The following is a 17,247-nucleotide window of genomic DNA, read 5'->3' as shown; positions in this document are numbered from 1 at the left end:
GTTTGTAAAAAGCTGGATTTAAAACAAATAATAGTATTTTCTTTCCAAGAAACATAATTTACATATAAGGACCCAAAAAGTTTAATCTAAATTATGGAAAATTATATTCTAGGTGATTGTTATCCATGAGAGCTCTTGCCACTATATTATCAGATAAACAGAGTTTGAAGCCAACAGCCTTATTAGATCTTATGGTAGACGGTCCTATTCATCAGGATGTTATAGCTTCTATATATTCAGTACTATAGACTCAAATTATATAAAACAAAAAAATGACAGAAGTACAAAGAGAGATAGACAAATTCACAGCATGTTAGGAAAGTATTCATATATTTCTCACCAATTAATATATAAGCAAAAATAAAAATCATCAACATTTGGATAATATTCTTTTCTGAGCACATGTGAGCTTTGTAGTTAATAAACAGTGAATTCTATAAATAAGTAGATTAAGAGATTATATTAGAAGTTGATAAGCACTAAGGTAAAGGTAAAGTACAATAGAACAAGAAGTATTGGTACAGGAGGGAAATATCGGGAAAGCTACTCAAAGTATGGTGTTAAATGTGGTTGCTAGGCTAGACATCATTGAAATAGTAACCTCTAAATAGAGGTTTGACCAAAGTGAAGAGTTTCCAGAGGACTCTGCGAGAGTAAAGGCCCAAGGCAGGAGCATACTGTATATAGTATACTGTATATAGTGAAGTGGATTGACTAAAAGGGGAAGAAAATGTTATGAAGCATAACGCAAAGGGCCACTTGAGCCATTGTAAAAACTTGAGCTTTTGCTTTGAGTAAAATGGAAGTCTTCAGAGTGCTAGGAGCAGTGCCGTGCAAGATCTGACTCCTGATTTAAAAAGACTCCCTGGCTGCTGAATTGGAAATAGACCATAGGGAAGGAGGGTTGTACCACAGAGACTGTGAATGTGAGCTGTCCTATTCTTTTAATGGATGATATATTTACATACCCACAGATGAAGACAATAGAAGAAAAGCAAAAGGAAACCAAGAAAAAAAAAAACACCCCTCTGGACTTGTAGGGCAAAGACACTGAATGAAATGCCCAGTGAGGAGTTCTGAGGTGAAATAGCCATAACACCATGTGATGTGATCCTTTTCTGTGATCCCATAAATTTTTAGAAAAAGCAGAAAGATTTTTTAAATGCTCCTAGAATTAGCACATAATTATGTGATGTCCATCTGAGTAGTTCAGGCTGTTCGGGTACTCATTCAGCCTCAAATAGGAACATAATTGGGTTTTTCCCAGAAATCTATCTTCCTAGATGAATCATCTTGACTCCTCTTTCTTAGTAAAACACATCACATGTTCCTTTTTCTTTTCATTTTAGTATAAGATACTAAGAGATTCAAAGTGTTAGTACTTCAAAATAGTCTAGAAATTATAAATATGGTTCTGGTTATGATGTTACCTGCTTTTGTCATCGATAACAGCATCACCATCAGACAGGACTCACTTGATTTATCATAGAAGTTCATTTATTGAAAAAAAAAATTTGAGTATCTTCTGTGACTCATAGGCAACAATCTAAAGAAGTTACTAGGAGAACATTGTCCTCACATTCAGAAATCTCAGGTTAGTCGCGGTGAACCATCGGCCTGTGGGAGATAACTGCAATTAAAAGAGATTCGTCAGGAATAGGATACAGAAGAACAGACTGAAGGCAGAGAGCTACAAGGAAGAACTTGGGTCTTTACATCCCTCCATTATAAAGACTATGATTCTTAATTTACATATTATAACACTTGTTTAGATATTTAGGCTCATTTTGAAAAGAATAACATGTATTCATGTTTGCCAACTCTCCCCATTTTACTTTGAGAAAGGAATACATGCTTTTCTTACAAAATAATTACAGCACTTTCACACACATTTTTTTCTGCATCTAAACTACTACCATATGTGATAGGAGGCCCTTTTCTGAGACTTAACAGGGCTCCACGTCAAAGTGGAATAATCTGAAAATGAGCAGAGCAGTTCCTTCATTTAGGCAGCTGTGCGGAGGTGGGAAGATCAGCAGGAATCAGAAAATCCGGACATGAGTCTGGCTTTGTGCTGACCTTGGGTAAATGAGTCTCAATTTCTTCATCTATAAAACACTAAGCCTGTGATCTTAGTATTCCTAGGCTAATTCCTACGAAAGAGCCTGAGGAATAAATAATATATATGAAGATGTAGTATAACCATAGATCACATTAGAGCTGTATAAGACATACATTTATTTCTGACACATTTATTCATTTAATCATTTAAAAAGGAATATTTAATTTCTGTTGTATTCTTTGAATTGTAGTAGATCCTCACAGATGAGATAACTTCTGTCCTCAAGGATTTTTGGTGGAGGCTGGGGTGATAAGATGTATGTGTAGGACCCTTAATAGGACAGAGACAGACAGGATAGTTGGGGAAGCAGGCAAAATCAGAAGGTGTTCCAGAAGAGAGATGATTCTGTATTTCGGTGGCATTAGTCTCTTCATTTCATAAATGTTAACTTGGGTATTTTTCTCTTCCTTTAAAGTCAAAGTATGGGGGGAAGAAAAGAGAATGTAGAAAAGGAATCATACTAGGATTATAAATGTATTAAATGGTAATAATTTCTAGATGACAGATAATTGTATATCTGGATTTTACCATAACCAAAATACAAATTTTTTAAGAAATTATTTCCATATGCTATGAATTTTAACAATGATGGGTGATTCAGATATAATTTGTAATTATAATCTGAGTGGTAATATTCAAGAACCTATCATTTTGGGGGTATTTTTTAGTATCAACTTCATCTTTGCATAATTGTGTTGATTGAACATTAAGACTTCTTTAAGAATTCTTACCATTTTAAATTGATATATTTCTTCCTCATTGCCAGCTCTCTGTTTTTGCTCTTGAGAGTAAAATATACATTTTTTGAGCATTTTGGATGTATTGATTTATTTCTTTTTATGCCTTCTCTGCATATTTGTCATCCTGTGAATGTCATTCATTTTTGTATGCAAATGTTTCTATTAGTCACTTAATTTATGTAGTTTTAAGGGACTTTTTAAAAATAACTGAGTTTAGTGAACATTGTTGATTATCCCTTTGTAATTTCATTAATGAAAATATTCCTAAATCTTGCATGTAATTATTAATTTCTGGAAGGACTTTCACTAGGGGAAGCTTGCTACTCCTTATACCAACTGTCAATAAAATTTGTCAATATTTTGACAAATAAATTTTGTCAATAAATGACAAATAAAATTTGTCAATTTGTCAATAAAATATCATTGTATAGGTAACAGACTACTGATACAATATTATTTTGTGTATCGGTAAAAAACACAAAAATGAGAAGTGAATCAGTTTAAACTAGAATTTTGTCAGTGTGGTTCCTGAATTTATGAGGAGCTTGAATTTTTTTTTTCCATTGCTACACATGCTCTTTCCATTAATTTCAGAGATTTTTCATGGAAGAGTTGTCTGCTACAACCTTTATAGAGTAAATTATATATGCCATTCCCATTCCTGATTTGTTGTTTACAAAAGGTGAACTCTAGATTTTCAAGAAGTCCATAATAATACCCATCTACTTTGAATTCTGTTTCTTTGGAAAAAGGTGAAAACAATATACTATAGCTTTGTCATCCTTTAAATGTATGACAAGGCAATGTAAAAATAAGTTTCTCTTCTCCAAAACTATTAATGATCCCTGCAGTCTTGGTAAATTATCACTGGCCCTTAAACTCAGGTGTGTCTACTTTTCTGACTCAACCTTACAGTGTCTATCTTTCTGTTCTGTTAAGCATTTCACTCTCTTTTCAAGCACTTCAAGTGTAGTTAAGAAGTGATTTCTTTTCACAGTAATCTTGCTCTTTAACTTCAGTTTGTCCTTATTAACTATCATCTCAACACATTTGGCTGAGATAATTGGGTATTGATTATTTTTGCAATGTCATTTGCAGTTCAGATCTTTATAAACATTTGAGACTTCTTAATGGCAGTTGTTTGCTCAACATGCATGCATAGTTTTAGTCTGGGGTTTGGTTCACTGTGCTGAATTCAGGCTCAACTTCACTTAAAAGAAAATAGCCATTCGGTGATAAAGCAAGAGCACTTCTACTGCTTCTTCAACTCTTTCCTTTTTTTTCTTGAATTCTAAGCCAAATAAGGAGTTCTGAAGCTTGGCTTCACTTGGGGTTATTTGGTTTTAAAATTTGTGAGGATGGATGGTCACAGAATGCTACTCCCTTATTCTTTTCATTCCCCCTTGCAGGACTGACTGCTAGTCATTATTTCCAAAAATAATAACAATCTTATTCTTCCTTTTTCCATATGTATGCTTAAGCACAGTTTTATTTTTTAATCCTCATTATTTGTATTTATTTAGTTTGCCATGAATTCCTTCTGTTGAGTTCTTAACCATACAGAAGCATAAAAGTGATAATTACTTGTAAATATTCAATATTTTAAGATTTTTTTGCATCTATGACTCACTTCTTATGAATCCTACCACATGAGACACTAGAAGAAAGAAAAGAATAAATATTTTCTATGCATGGGGGCATTTGAAATGAAGACTGGGATTTGGGAGTTAAAGGAATAGAGTTCAAGTCCTGCCTCTGGCCTTTCTGTGTTACTTTGCATATGTCACTTAATTGCTCAGATTTCCACTTGTCCCATCTATAAAACAGTGAGGTACTAATACAAATTTCAGAGTTGTCATGAAAATGAAATGAAATAAATTATGGGAAAGTATTTTGACAACTGCAGTGCACTGTGTCAAAGCCCTCAAATGGTTTAGAATCTATGTGAGTAAAGGGCACAAAAACTGACATGGAGACTAATACTAGCTTGAAAATTGTTGGTTATTCTTCCAAAGCTTAATAGATATAATATGGAAAATTCAGAAGGATGCACTGAGTATATTTGAAATGGTTGGATTTATTTCTGAGTGGAACTGGTTCTTATAAAAATAGTCTTTCAAGAATGGGTAAAACTTGTACTGAAAAAGAACAATCTTCTAAATGTTCCTGCTAAGAAGAGCAGACTTCATTCATCATTTATTAAATCATTTGTTAAGTATTTATGGAGTGTTTACTATAGTCTAGGCATGGTGCTAAGGGATACCATGGAAGATAGAGTGGCTATGGAATGAAAAAGATGCTTAACTTTTGTCACATGATACACATTTTAATACTTAGATTCTGATGAATTAAAAGGTATTAACCTCTTTATCATAAAATTATTGGATGAGTTTTCAGATCATAGTCAATATCATATGGCTTTGTATTCTAACAGAAATGCTCCTTGTGTGTTCACTGTTAGATTCAAAGGCAACAAATGCTATCATTTTATAATGTATCTTACCAAGCTTCCTAATCCTACTGATTATTATTTTAAATATAAGGGGTTGTGTTTATTTATAGGTATGCAATTTATTGTGTCTAATTCCACTTATGATCAAGTTAAATAAAAGCTCAATGGAAGGTAAATCTGATTAATTTTTTAAAATTTGTTTTATTTTTATTTATTTTTATTTTTTAAATTAACATATAATGTATTATTTGCCTCAGGGGTACAATTCTATGAATTATCAGGCTTTCACAATGCACAGCACTCACCAAAGCACATACACTGCCCAATGTCCATAATCCAGCCACCCTGTCCTTCCCTCCCCACCCCCTAGCAACCCTCAGTTTGTTTCCTGAGATTAAGAGTCTCATGGTTTGTCTCCCTCTCTGGTCCCATCCTGTTTCATTTTTTCCTTCCCTACCCCCCAAAACCCTCTGTCCTGCCTCTCAAATTCCTCCTATCAGAGAGATCATATTATAATTGTCTTTCTCTGATTGACTTATGTCACTTAGCATATACCCTAGTTCCACCCATATAGTTGCAAATGGCATGATTTTGTGGTTTTCTTTTGATGGCTGCATAGTATTCCATTGCATATATATACCACATCTTGTTTATCCATTCATTAGAAGATGGACACCTAGGTTCTTTCCATAGTTTGACTATTGTGGACATTGCTGCTATAAACATTTGGGTGCACGTGCCCCTTCAGGTCACTACATTTGTATCTTTAGGGTAAATAGCCAGTAGTGCAATTGCTGGGTCATAGGGTAGCACTATTTTCTACTTTTTGAGGCACCTCCATGCTATTTTCCAGAGTGGCTGCAAGCAGCGTGCATTCCCACCAACAGTGTAGGGGGGATCCCCTTTTTTCACTTCCTTGCCAACATCTGTCATCTCCTGACTTGTTAATTTTAGCTATTCTGACTGCTGTTGGGTAGTATCTCACTGTGGTTTTGATTTGTATTTCCCTAATGCTGAGTGATATTGAGCAATTTTTCATATGTCTGTTGGCCATTTGGATGTCTTTTTTGCAGAAATATCTGTTCATGTCTTCTGCCCATTTCTTGATTGGATTATTTGTACTTTGGGTGTTGAGTTTGATAAGTTCTTTATAGATTTTGGATAGTAGCCCTTTATCTGATACATCATTTGCAAATATCTTCTCCCATTCTGTCAGTTGTCTTTTGGTTTTGATGACTGTTTCCTTTGCTGTGCAAAAGGTTTTTTTAAGCTTTGATGAAGTCCCAATAGTTCATTTTTACCCATGCTCCCCTTGCCTTTGGCGATGTTTCTAGGAAGAAGTTAGTGGGGCTGAGGTTGAAGAGGTGCCTGTCTGTGTTCTCCTCAAGGATTTTGATGGATTCCTTTCTCACCTTGAGGTCTTTCATCCATTTGGAGTCTATTTTTGTGTGTGGTATAAGGAAATGGTCCAGTTTCATTCTTCTGCATGTGGCTGTCCAATTTTTCCAACACCATTTGTTGAAGAGACTGTCTTTTTTTCCTTTGGACATTCTTTTTTGCTTGTCAAGGATTAGTTGACCATAGAGTTGAGGGACTATTTCTAGGCTTTCTATTCTGTTCCATTGATCTATGTGTCTGTTTTTGTGCCAGTACAATACTGTGTTGATGATTACAGCTTTGTAATAGAGCTTGAAGTCTGGAATTGGGATGCCACCAACTTTGGTTTTCTTTTTCAACATTCCTCTGGCTATTCAGGGTCTTTTCTGGTTCCATATAAATTTTAAGATTATTTATTCCATTTCTTTGAAAAAAATTGATGGTATTTTGATAGGGATTGCATTAAATGTGTAGATTGTTTCAGGTAGCATAGACATTTTCACAATATTTGTTCTTCCAGTCCATGAGCATGGAATGCTTTCCCATTTATTTGTGTCCTCTTCATTTTCTTTCATGAGTACATTATAATATTCTGACTACAGATTCTTTGCCTCCTTGGTTAGGTTTACTCCTAGATATCTTACGGTTTTGAGTGCAATGGTAAATTGGATCGACTCCTTAATTGCTCTTTCTTCTGTCTTGCTGTTGGTGTATAGAAATGCAACTGATTTCTGTGCATTGATTTTATATCCTGACACATTACTGGATTCCTGTACGAATTCTAGCAGTTTTAGAGTAGAGTCTTTGGGTTTTCCACATAATGTATCATATCATCTGCAGAGTGGGAGTTTGACTTCTTCTTTGCCAACTCAGATGCCTTTAGTTTCTTTTTGTTGTCTGATTGCTGAGGCTAGGACTTCTAGTACTATGTTGAATAGCAGTGATGACAGTGTACAGCCTGCCATGTTCCTGACCTTTGGGGAAAAGCTCTCAGTTTTTCCCCATTGAGAATGATATGTACTGTGGGTTTTTCATAGATGGCTTTGATGATATTGAGGTAGGTACCCCTTTTCCCTACACTTTGAAGTGTTTTGATCCAGAAAGGATTCTGTACTTTGTCAAATGCTTTTTCAGCATCTATTGAGAGTATCATATGGTTCTTGTTCTTTCTTTTATTAATGTATTGTATCACATTGATTTTGTTGAACCAAACTTGCAGCCCAGCAATAAATCCCATTTGGTTGTGGCAAATAATCCTTTTAATGTACTTTTGGGTCCAATTGGCTAGTATTTTGTTGAGAATTTTTGCATCCATGTTCATCAAGGATATTGGTCTGTAATTCTCCTTTTTGATGGGATCTTTGTCTGATTTGGGCATCAAAGTAATGCTGGCCTCATAAAATGAGTTTGGAAGTTTTCCTTCCATTTCTATAATTGGAACAGTTTCAGGAAAATAGGTATTCTTTAAATGTTTGGTAGAATTCCCCGGGGAAGCTGTCTGGCCCTGTGCTCTTGTTTGTTGGGAGATTTTTGATGACTGCTTCGATTTCCTTACTGGTTATGGGTCTGTTCAGGTTTTCTATTTCTTCCTGGTTCACTTTTGGTAGTTTATATGTCACTAGGAATGCATCCATTTCTTCCGCATTGTCAAATTTGCTGGTGCATAGTTGCTCATAATATGTTCTTATAATTGTTTGTATTTCTTTGGTGTTTCTCTCCTCCTTCATTGATGATTTTATTAATTTGGGTCCTTTCTCTTTTCTTTTTGATAAATTTGGCCAGGGGTTTATCAATGTTATTAATCTTTTTGGAAGAACCAGCTCCTAGTTTCATTGATTTGTTCTACTGTTCTTTTGTTTTTTAATTCATTGATTTCTGCTCTGATCTTTATTATTTCTCTTCTCCTGCTGGGTTTAGGCTTTCTTTGCATTTCTTTCTCCAGCTCCTTTAGGTGTAGGGTTAGGTTGTGTACTTGATACTTTTCTTGTTTCTTGAGAAAGGCTTGTATTGCTATATACTTTCCTCTCAGGACTGCCTTTGCTGTGTCCCAAAGTTGTGTTTTCATTTTCATTTGTTTCCATGATTTTTTTTTAATTCTTTAATTTCCTGGTTGACCCATTCATTCTTTAGTAGGATGCTCTTTAACTTCCATGTATTTGAGTTCTTTCCAACTTTCTTCTTGTGATTGAGTTCTAGTTTCAAAGCACTCTGGTCTGAAAATATGCATGGAATGATCCCAGTCTTTGGTACCAGTTGAGACCTGGTTTGTGACCCAGGATGTGATCTATTCTGGAGAGTGTTCCATGTGCACTAGAAAAGAAATATGTATTCTGTTGTTTTGGGATGAAATGTTCTCAATATATCTGTGATGACCATCTAGTCCAATGTGTCATTTAAAGCCTTTATTTCATTATTGATCTTGTGCTTATGTGATCTGCCCTCTTCAGTGTGGGGGCTGTTAAAGTCCCCTACTATTATTGTATTATTGTCACTGTGTTTCTTTGATTTTGTTATTAATTGGTATATATAGTTGGCTGCTCCCATGTTGGGGCATAGATATTTAAAATTGTTAGATTTTCTTTTTGGATTCCCTTCCTCATCTCTTATTATAATCTTTGGCTTATAATCTAATTTATCTGCTATAAGGATTGCCATGCCAGCTTTCTTTTGATGTCTATTAGCATGGTAAATTGTTCTCCACCCCCTCACTTTAAATCCGGAGTTTTTGGGTCTAAAATGAGTTTCTTGTAGACAACCTATCGATGGGTCTTGTTTTCCTATCCATTCTGATACCTTGTGTCTTTTGATTGGGGCATTTAGCCCATTTACATTCAGGGTAACTATTGAATGATATGAATTGCCTATAAGGTGACTATTAGTATATTTTGTCTCTGTTCATTTCTGGTCTGTTACTTTTAGGCTCTCTCTCTGCTTAGAGGACCCCTTTCAATATTTCCTATAGGGCTGGTTTGGTGTTTGTAAATTCTTCTAGTTTTTGTTTGTCCTGGAAGTTTTTTTTAAATCTCTCCTTCTGTTTTCAATGACTGTCTAGCTGGATATAGTATTCTTGGCTGCATATTTTTCTTGTTTGTGATCTGAATATATCACACCAGTCCTTTCTGGCCTGTCATGTCTCTGTGGATAGGTCTGCTGCTGATCTAATATTCCTACCATCATATGTTACAGACTTCTTGTCCTGAGCTGTTTCAGGATTTTCTCTTTGTCACTGAGACTTGTAAGTTTTACTATTAGATTATGGGGTGTGGACCTATTTTTACTGATTTTGAAGGGTGGGTTCTCTGTGCTTCCTGGATTTTATACTTGTTCCCTTAATCAAATTAGGGAAATTCTCTGCTATAATTTGCTCGAATATACCTTCTGCCCCTCTCTCTTTCTTCTTCTTTTGGGATCCCAGTTATTCTAATATTGTTTTATCTTATGGTATCACTTATCTCTCAAATTCTCCTCTTGTTTTCCAGTAGTTGGTTGTCTCTCTTTTGCTAGCTTCTTTATTCTTCTTCATTTGGTCTTCTAGATCACTAATTCTCTGTTCTGCCTCATTTATCCTAACAGTAAGAACCTTCATTTTTTATTGTATCTAGTTAATAGCTTTTTTGATTTCAACTTGGTTAGGTTTTAGTTCTTTTATTCCTCCAGAAAGGGATTTTATCTCTCCAGAAAGGGATTCTCTAATATATACTCTATGCGTTTTTTGAGTCCAGGTAGCACCTTGATGATCATCATTCTGAACTATGGTTCTGACATATTGCTACTGTCCATATTGATAAGGTCCCTAGCCATTGGTACTGCCTCTTGTTCTTTTTTTTTGTGGTGAGTTTTTCCACCTTGTCATTTTATCTAGATAAGAATAGATGAATGAGAGAGGAAAATACTAAAAGGGTAGCAGTGACCCCAGAAAGATATACACTAGCCAAATCAGAAGAGACCCAAAATCAGGGGGAGAAGAAAGGAGGACAAAAATATATATATAAATGTAAAAATATATAAATATATAAACATTATAGTATATTTATATATATTATTTATACATGCACACACACACACACACACACAGGTGTGTAGAACAGAGCCCCACACTTGATTTTTGGTGTCTTTTGGTCTGTTAGAAGAAACTGCCTCCCAAAATTTGAAAGAAAGAAAAATCTATGTATATACACAAAAACAAGGGTAGACACAATGAGGGTATGGAATATGCCTATAAAGATGAAAATTGAAGGATTCTAAAAAAGGAATTGATAAGTTGGTTGAAGAAAGAAAAAAAAGAGGAAAGAAAGGATCAGACTGGAGACTAGAACAAAGCCATGTGTTAGATTTAGGGTATATTTTGATCTGTTAAAAGAATCTGTATCCCAAAATTTTTAAGAAAGAGAAACCTATATGGATACAAAAAAATAAAGTGAAATACAATGATGTGATAGAATATGACTGTAACAATGAAAGTTTAAAAAGATTTTTTAAAAGGTATTGAAAAAATAGTTAAAATATGTTAAAATAGGAAAGAGGAAAAATTAAAAATATAGAATAAGAAAAAATAAAATAAAATAATTTAACTTTGAAAGACATAAGAATCATGGTAAAAAGCTATGAATTCTATGTGTTGTATTCCCATAGCTTGATGTTTTGCAATTCTCATTGATCAGTGAGCATGGTCTGGCGGGATGTTCTTGTTGATCTTCTGGGGGAGGGGCCTGTTGCTGTGCTTCTCAACTGTCTTTGTCCAAGGTGGAATTGCAGGCCCTTGTCAGGGACCAGGCTAAGTAATCTGCCTGGTTTTGCTCTTGGTAGCTTTGGTTCCCTGAACACTATCCATATAGCTTTGGAGGATGGGAATGAAGATGGCTGCCTCCCAATTTTCGGCTGCATAGGAACTAAGAGTTTGGAGCGCCACTCCTCAGTGCACCTCCAGTGAAAAGTAGTCAATCCCTCCCATCTCCCGGGTCTCTGGTGGCACTCTGTGCTCACCTAGCGTGTGACCAAGTGTTTCTATCTCTGGCACACGGCCCTGTTTGGAGTCTCCAAACTCAGCAGATTCCTGCAGTGCATTCTGGCATCACTCCTTCTGAAGGAGAAGGATTGAGTCTTCCTGAATCTACCATTCGTAGGGAGCAGTGGCCTGAATGTGCCTCGGATCACAGTTTAAGGCAATCCTGAGCTAAGAGCACTCTCCTCGGCTCCATCTCTCCAGCCGGCTTCCCTACTCCAATGCCTGGGAGCTCTCCCACAATCCCTTGGTCTTTTTGTGACCCCACAAGTCCTGAGACCACACTGTGTCCTCAAGGGCTCCACCCCCTGCTTAGCCTCTTGAGTGATGTCCCTCAGTGGAGCTGACTTCTAAAAGTTAAGATTTTGTGCGCCACTGCTCTACCACTTGCTGGGAGCTGGCCCCTCCCCCCACAGTCTATCTTTCCATAAATTGCTTCAGATTCACTTCTCTGCAAATCCTACCTTCTGGAAAGTGGTCAATTTTCTGTTCCTAGAATTGATACTCTTTTCTTTGATCTTCTGTTGAGTTTGTGGATGCTCAGAACTGTTTGATAACTGTCTAGCTGAACTCCTGGGACCCAGTGATATTTAGGTCTCCTTCTCTCTGCCATCTTGCTTCTTTTACCTAGTCTGATTTTTTTTTAAAGTCTGCATTTGTTCAAGATGGTTTAATTAACAGTAGTTATTAAAAACATTCTTGAAATGTTTACTTTTTTTAGAAACTAAGTCAAGGATATATATTCTTTATGATTTATTTTTTATCTACTTAGCTGACTTAAAAAAAAATCCTTCAGGGGACACCTGGGTTACTTAGTGGGTTAAGCCTCTGCCTTCAATTTGGGTCATGACCTTAGGATCCTGGGATCGAGCCCCACATTAGGCTCTCTGCTCAGCAGGGAGCCTGCTTCCCCCTCTCTCTGCCTGCTGACCTCCCTACTTGATATCTCTTTCTCTGTGTCAAATAAATAAATAAAATCTTTTTAAAAAATTCCTTTAGGAGTCTTAGAGAGACTATAGAGCACTAACAATGGGGCTTGCTAATAGTCAATTCATTACTTGTGCACTGAACTTCATTTAGGGGCTTATCTAAGTTGTTTGGTCATCAAGTAAATCCATAAAGCACTACATTTTTCCAGGTTGGGTTGTGCTTACAAAGCAGTAAATACAGTAAAAGCTCAATGAGAAGGGAAAAATTAGTCTCAGTATGTTTGGTATCTTGTGAGCAAAACAAGTTGATTTTACTTTTTAATCCAGTTCTTTTATGTCACAATTAAATCACTGCCCTCCTCCACACATACTAATCAGGACACCTAGTTCTGCTGAGGAAAGTCCCCACAGAGCAGCATCACACTAAGGAGAGCAGCTCCCTCTTCCTCTCCTCCCATCCCTAGGCCCTGGAACAAAGGGAATCAGGGATCATCTGCCCTGCTCTCTGGTGTCTGGTAGCAGGTGGAAAGTGCAGTTTTGAGAGGCTACTTTTGAGTGCAAGACAATGGGTTACTAGGAAAGTGTCAGGAAGTGCCAGTGAATGACTGAGGGAAAGGACATAGGTTGCAGGTAAGGCAATAACAACAATATGTAGAAGGTCACTCACCAGGTCAACTACCTGGTTCACACCCAATGATCCCAGAACATAGTTTCCTTCATGGCAGGTTTAGGAGAGATAGGTTTATTCATCATTCAAACAACATATAATTCATGAATGCCAAACACTATGACAACTTCTTCATTCCACTGATAAAGTGGAGAATAAAATCAATATTAATCCTGTCTTCATGGAACTTCATAGTACAAGAGGAAGGCACACATTAAATAGAAATTCTGGAAGACTAATATATAATTGCTATTTGTGATAGCTGTTAGAATGGAAAACTCTAGGCTGTAAAGTGGAGCCATATTTTGGGACCTCATTAGATTAAGGTGTCAGAGTGATCCTGTATTATCTCAAAAAGTGATATTATAATGAAGACTGGAAGATGACTAAGTATAATTCAGATAGAGTAGGAGGAGGACTCATTTGAGTCAAAAGGAGCATTATACATAGAGGCCAAGAGAGAGGAATGAGTTTTAAGTGTATATTCAAGGCACTTAGAAGTACTAGAGGCAGAGCTCCATAGTTGTGTGAAAAACTGTGTTTCTGCAAAGGAGCTCTTAGGAGGTTACTGTGAACCAATTCCACATTGAGGAGTAAGTTGTTCATTTGTCTCTAAAGATCCTCATATGGAACACTTCCCCAAAACTTTACTTCCCTGCTCTTGTTGACTAATTCACAATTCTTCAGTACCAGTCATGTGCTATATGGAGACTTCTAGGCGTGCTGTGTTGCCTACTATAGTAGTCACATGTGGCTATTTAAATTTAAATTTAAATAAATTAAACTCAATAAAATTTCAAAAATCAAAAATTCAGTTCCTCAGTCACTCTAGTCACATTTTAAATGTTCAACAATTGAATAAGGCTAGCAGCTGCTGTGTGAAACAATACAGATACTGAACTTTTCCATCACTACAGAAAGTTCTATTTGCATAGTTCATAGTGTAGCCAGTAGCCTGGGCTCTTGAGTCCAGATAAAATAAGAATGACATAGATAATGTACATATAAAGAACTTAACATAGCACCTGGCACATAATATGCATTTTAGAAATACTTATCCCTGATACCTCTATTCTCTTAACTCAACACCTTTGTCCTCCAGTGACTCAGTTGTTCTTCCTCTTCCTCCTCCATCCCGTATAAATTCATTCAACCATATTTAAACCCAACTTCACGTCCTTTCTTAACTAGTCATACTCCTAACCCAATCCACAATTCTAGATTAATCTAAACTTGTTCTCTTATCCAGCTGAATCTGCCAAATCTTGTTGGAAAAAATCACTTCATTATTGAGATTATCAGCCTTATCAGTTGGCAGCCTCTTAGTTCATCTGGTAGACTACCAGTGGACTTGGCAAGCCTTTGACAATGCTTCTTTGACTAATCTTTCCATTTTTGTAGTATCTGTCCTAACTGCATTCTCTTCACCTTTGTATCTGCAAATGATTATATCCTGGAGTGAATTCACTGAACTTCCCTCTCCTGTATATCTAGGTGTATATTTTCTATTTGTAGGGGTTGCCAAATTTCAGTATTGGGATCAATGTAAGGCTACTTCAGAAGTATTTGATTGTTAAAAAGTAAATCTATAGGGACCTGACTGTTGCCTACTGAACGAAAATCTTTAGTACTGGGAATGGCAGAATTTGTACTTGTTTAAGGCTCCTCAGATTATTATTATGACCTAAGTTTTGGAGATACCACCAAGAGAGTTGTAGATACCTTTACTCATAATCTCTGATTGCTTTTTCATGCTCTTTATTATTAATGTGGCTGCCTCTGTTTCTTCCCAGCCATTGACATGTAGGCTGCACTTTTCAGAGCTCTTCAATGAGTTGTCAGTGCATCTGTCTTGCCTGTGGTCATTACACTTAATCTCTCCTTGCTGGCACTGTTAACACATTCCCACTGGTGGCTTGCCAAGTTTGAAAGTAGCAAGAACAGTTCCTTTGCTGTGTCCTGGCTTTGCTCCAAAACTTCATTTTTGGTCTCTTTGTCTGATCATTTAATGCAAACTGTAGATCATAGATGACACTGGTGGAAGAGTTCAAGCAGCCGGGAGTGTAATCTCGGAAGATGAAAGTCACAGAGTTATATAATAGTTTGGACATGAACATTGTTCTGTAAAGTGTTAATTTAATTCAAAGTGTGTTTTCTACTGGGCATAATGTTTAGCATTCCAGGGAAAAAAGAACTTTTAAAGCTGCTTTACATTTTTTTTCATCTATTAGTGTGTTGTATATATAATTTATAGTGAGTTTCTTTGGTCCCAGTCACCTTTTTGGTGGTTCTCAAAAGCTTAAAATGTCACTGGTAGGTACAGCATTGGTGATATAGTGTCGAGCATATCTGCCTTCTAAAGTGTCACTGACAGAACAAACATTTCAGAGAAAATAGTTAAATGGTCAAAAATCAACATGTAATTAGCAAATAACCTTATAGACAAACATATAGATTTGTGTAGTATTATATTTATATAAATATCTAACATGTACACCATTTATATATAGGTATAGGTTAATATAGTATTGAATTTAAGAAGAATTTCCTCATTAAGGGTGCCTGGGTGACTCAGTCAGTTAAGTGACTCTTGATTTCAGCTTAGGTTATGATCTCAGGGCTGTGAAATTGAGCCCGGCAACTAGCTCTATGCTCAGCAGGGAGCCTGCTTGAGATTGTCTCTCTCCCTCTCCCATTGTCCCTTCCCCCATTCACACTGTCTTTCTCAAATAAATAAATATTAGAAAAAGAAGAATTTCATCATTTATTATTCATTACACAGTAGAATCTCAAATATCAGTCTCCTACTAGAATTATAATAATCAAAAACTCATGGAAATAATAGATTAAGAAACAGTAAGAAAAATATGAAAAGTCTGAGAATCCTGATTAAATCTCACTTGAGCCTTTTATTTCATGTGTAACCATGACCAGGTCACTGAATATTCCTGAGCCGTAGTTTCCTCATCTTCAATATCATCTTTCAGGAAGTTGTTGTAAAGAAAAAATGTAATAAATGATAAATGGTAATACATTCTAAAATATATTTATTGTTGTTGCTAAGGTCACAGAGCACTATACAATTCTGAAATATTTTCTAAATTCTCTAAGAAAGAATACGGCATGTAACACTTTAGTTAGTTCATGAAGATAACAACTCACTTATCCATCTCACTATCTGTGAAAGGTTAACATATAGTAAATCTTAAATCTTATTAAATAAAATGAAGTATATTTTATTATTTATTTCTGAAAACTGGCAATTCATGTGCATGGATGTTTTGTGTTTTTCTAATAACCAGGACATTAACTTAGTCAGAATTTTTTTTTTCCTCAACACTGCTATCTGTTCTTTTTCTTTATTGAAAAAAGGCCAGCTTTCATAGTTTTCCTAACATACTGGACATTTAAATTTTAGTATATGATTTCATTTTTATTTGAGATAATTTTGATAAACAACAGTTACATTTGTTGAGCTCTCAAATTGAGATGGAGAATGTATGTAAAGCATTTTACATGTATTAACATATTTGATCCTCATAACAGTCTTTTTTTTTTTTTTTAAAGATTTTATTATTTATTTATTTGACAGACAGAGATCACAAGTAGGCAGAGAGGCAGGCAGAGAGAGAGGAGGAAGCAGGCTCCCTGCTGAGCAGAGAGCCCGATGTGGGGCTCGATCCCAAGACCCTGAGATCATGACCTGAGCCGAAGGCAGAGGCTTTAACCCACTGAGCCACCCAGGCGCCCCCCTCATAACAGTCTTATGAGATGGCTTATGTTTTCCTCATTTACTTATGGAAAAATTAAGGCCCCAAAGCAGATAACATTCTCTAAAACCATCCTTTAAGAGAGACTAAATGATAGTTTGAACATAGGCAGTCTGCTTCTAGAACCTAGGCTCATCACATTTAAGCCAAACTTCATTGCATATGATCTACAGATCTGCTTGTGAGTG

The 17,247-nt window shown here is 36.0% G+C and overlaps 1 protein-coding gene across 1 annotated transcript in view; it reads left to right on the top strand.

Annotated features, from left to right (window-relative positions):
* Positions 1-17,247, top strand: part of LRRC7 (leucine rich repeat containing 7) — a 558,156-nt gene that overhangs the window by 109,108 nt on the left and 431,801 nt on the right. The window lies entirely within an intron of this gene.

The sequence above is a fragment of the Martes martes genome (genome assembly GCF_963455335.1).
Source record: "Martes martes genome assembly, chromosome: 4".
Taxonomy (NCBI): Eukaryota; Metazoa; Chordata; class Mammalia; order Carnivora; family Mustelidae; genus Martes; species Martes martes.
The sequence above is the reverse complement of the archived record's forward strand: the minus strand, read 5'-3'. Positions and strand labels throughout refer to the sequence as shown.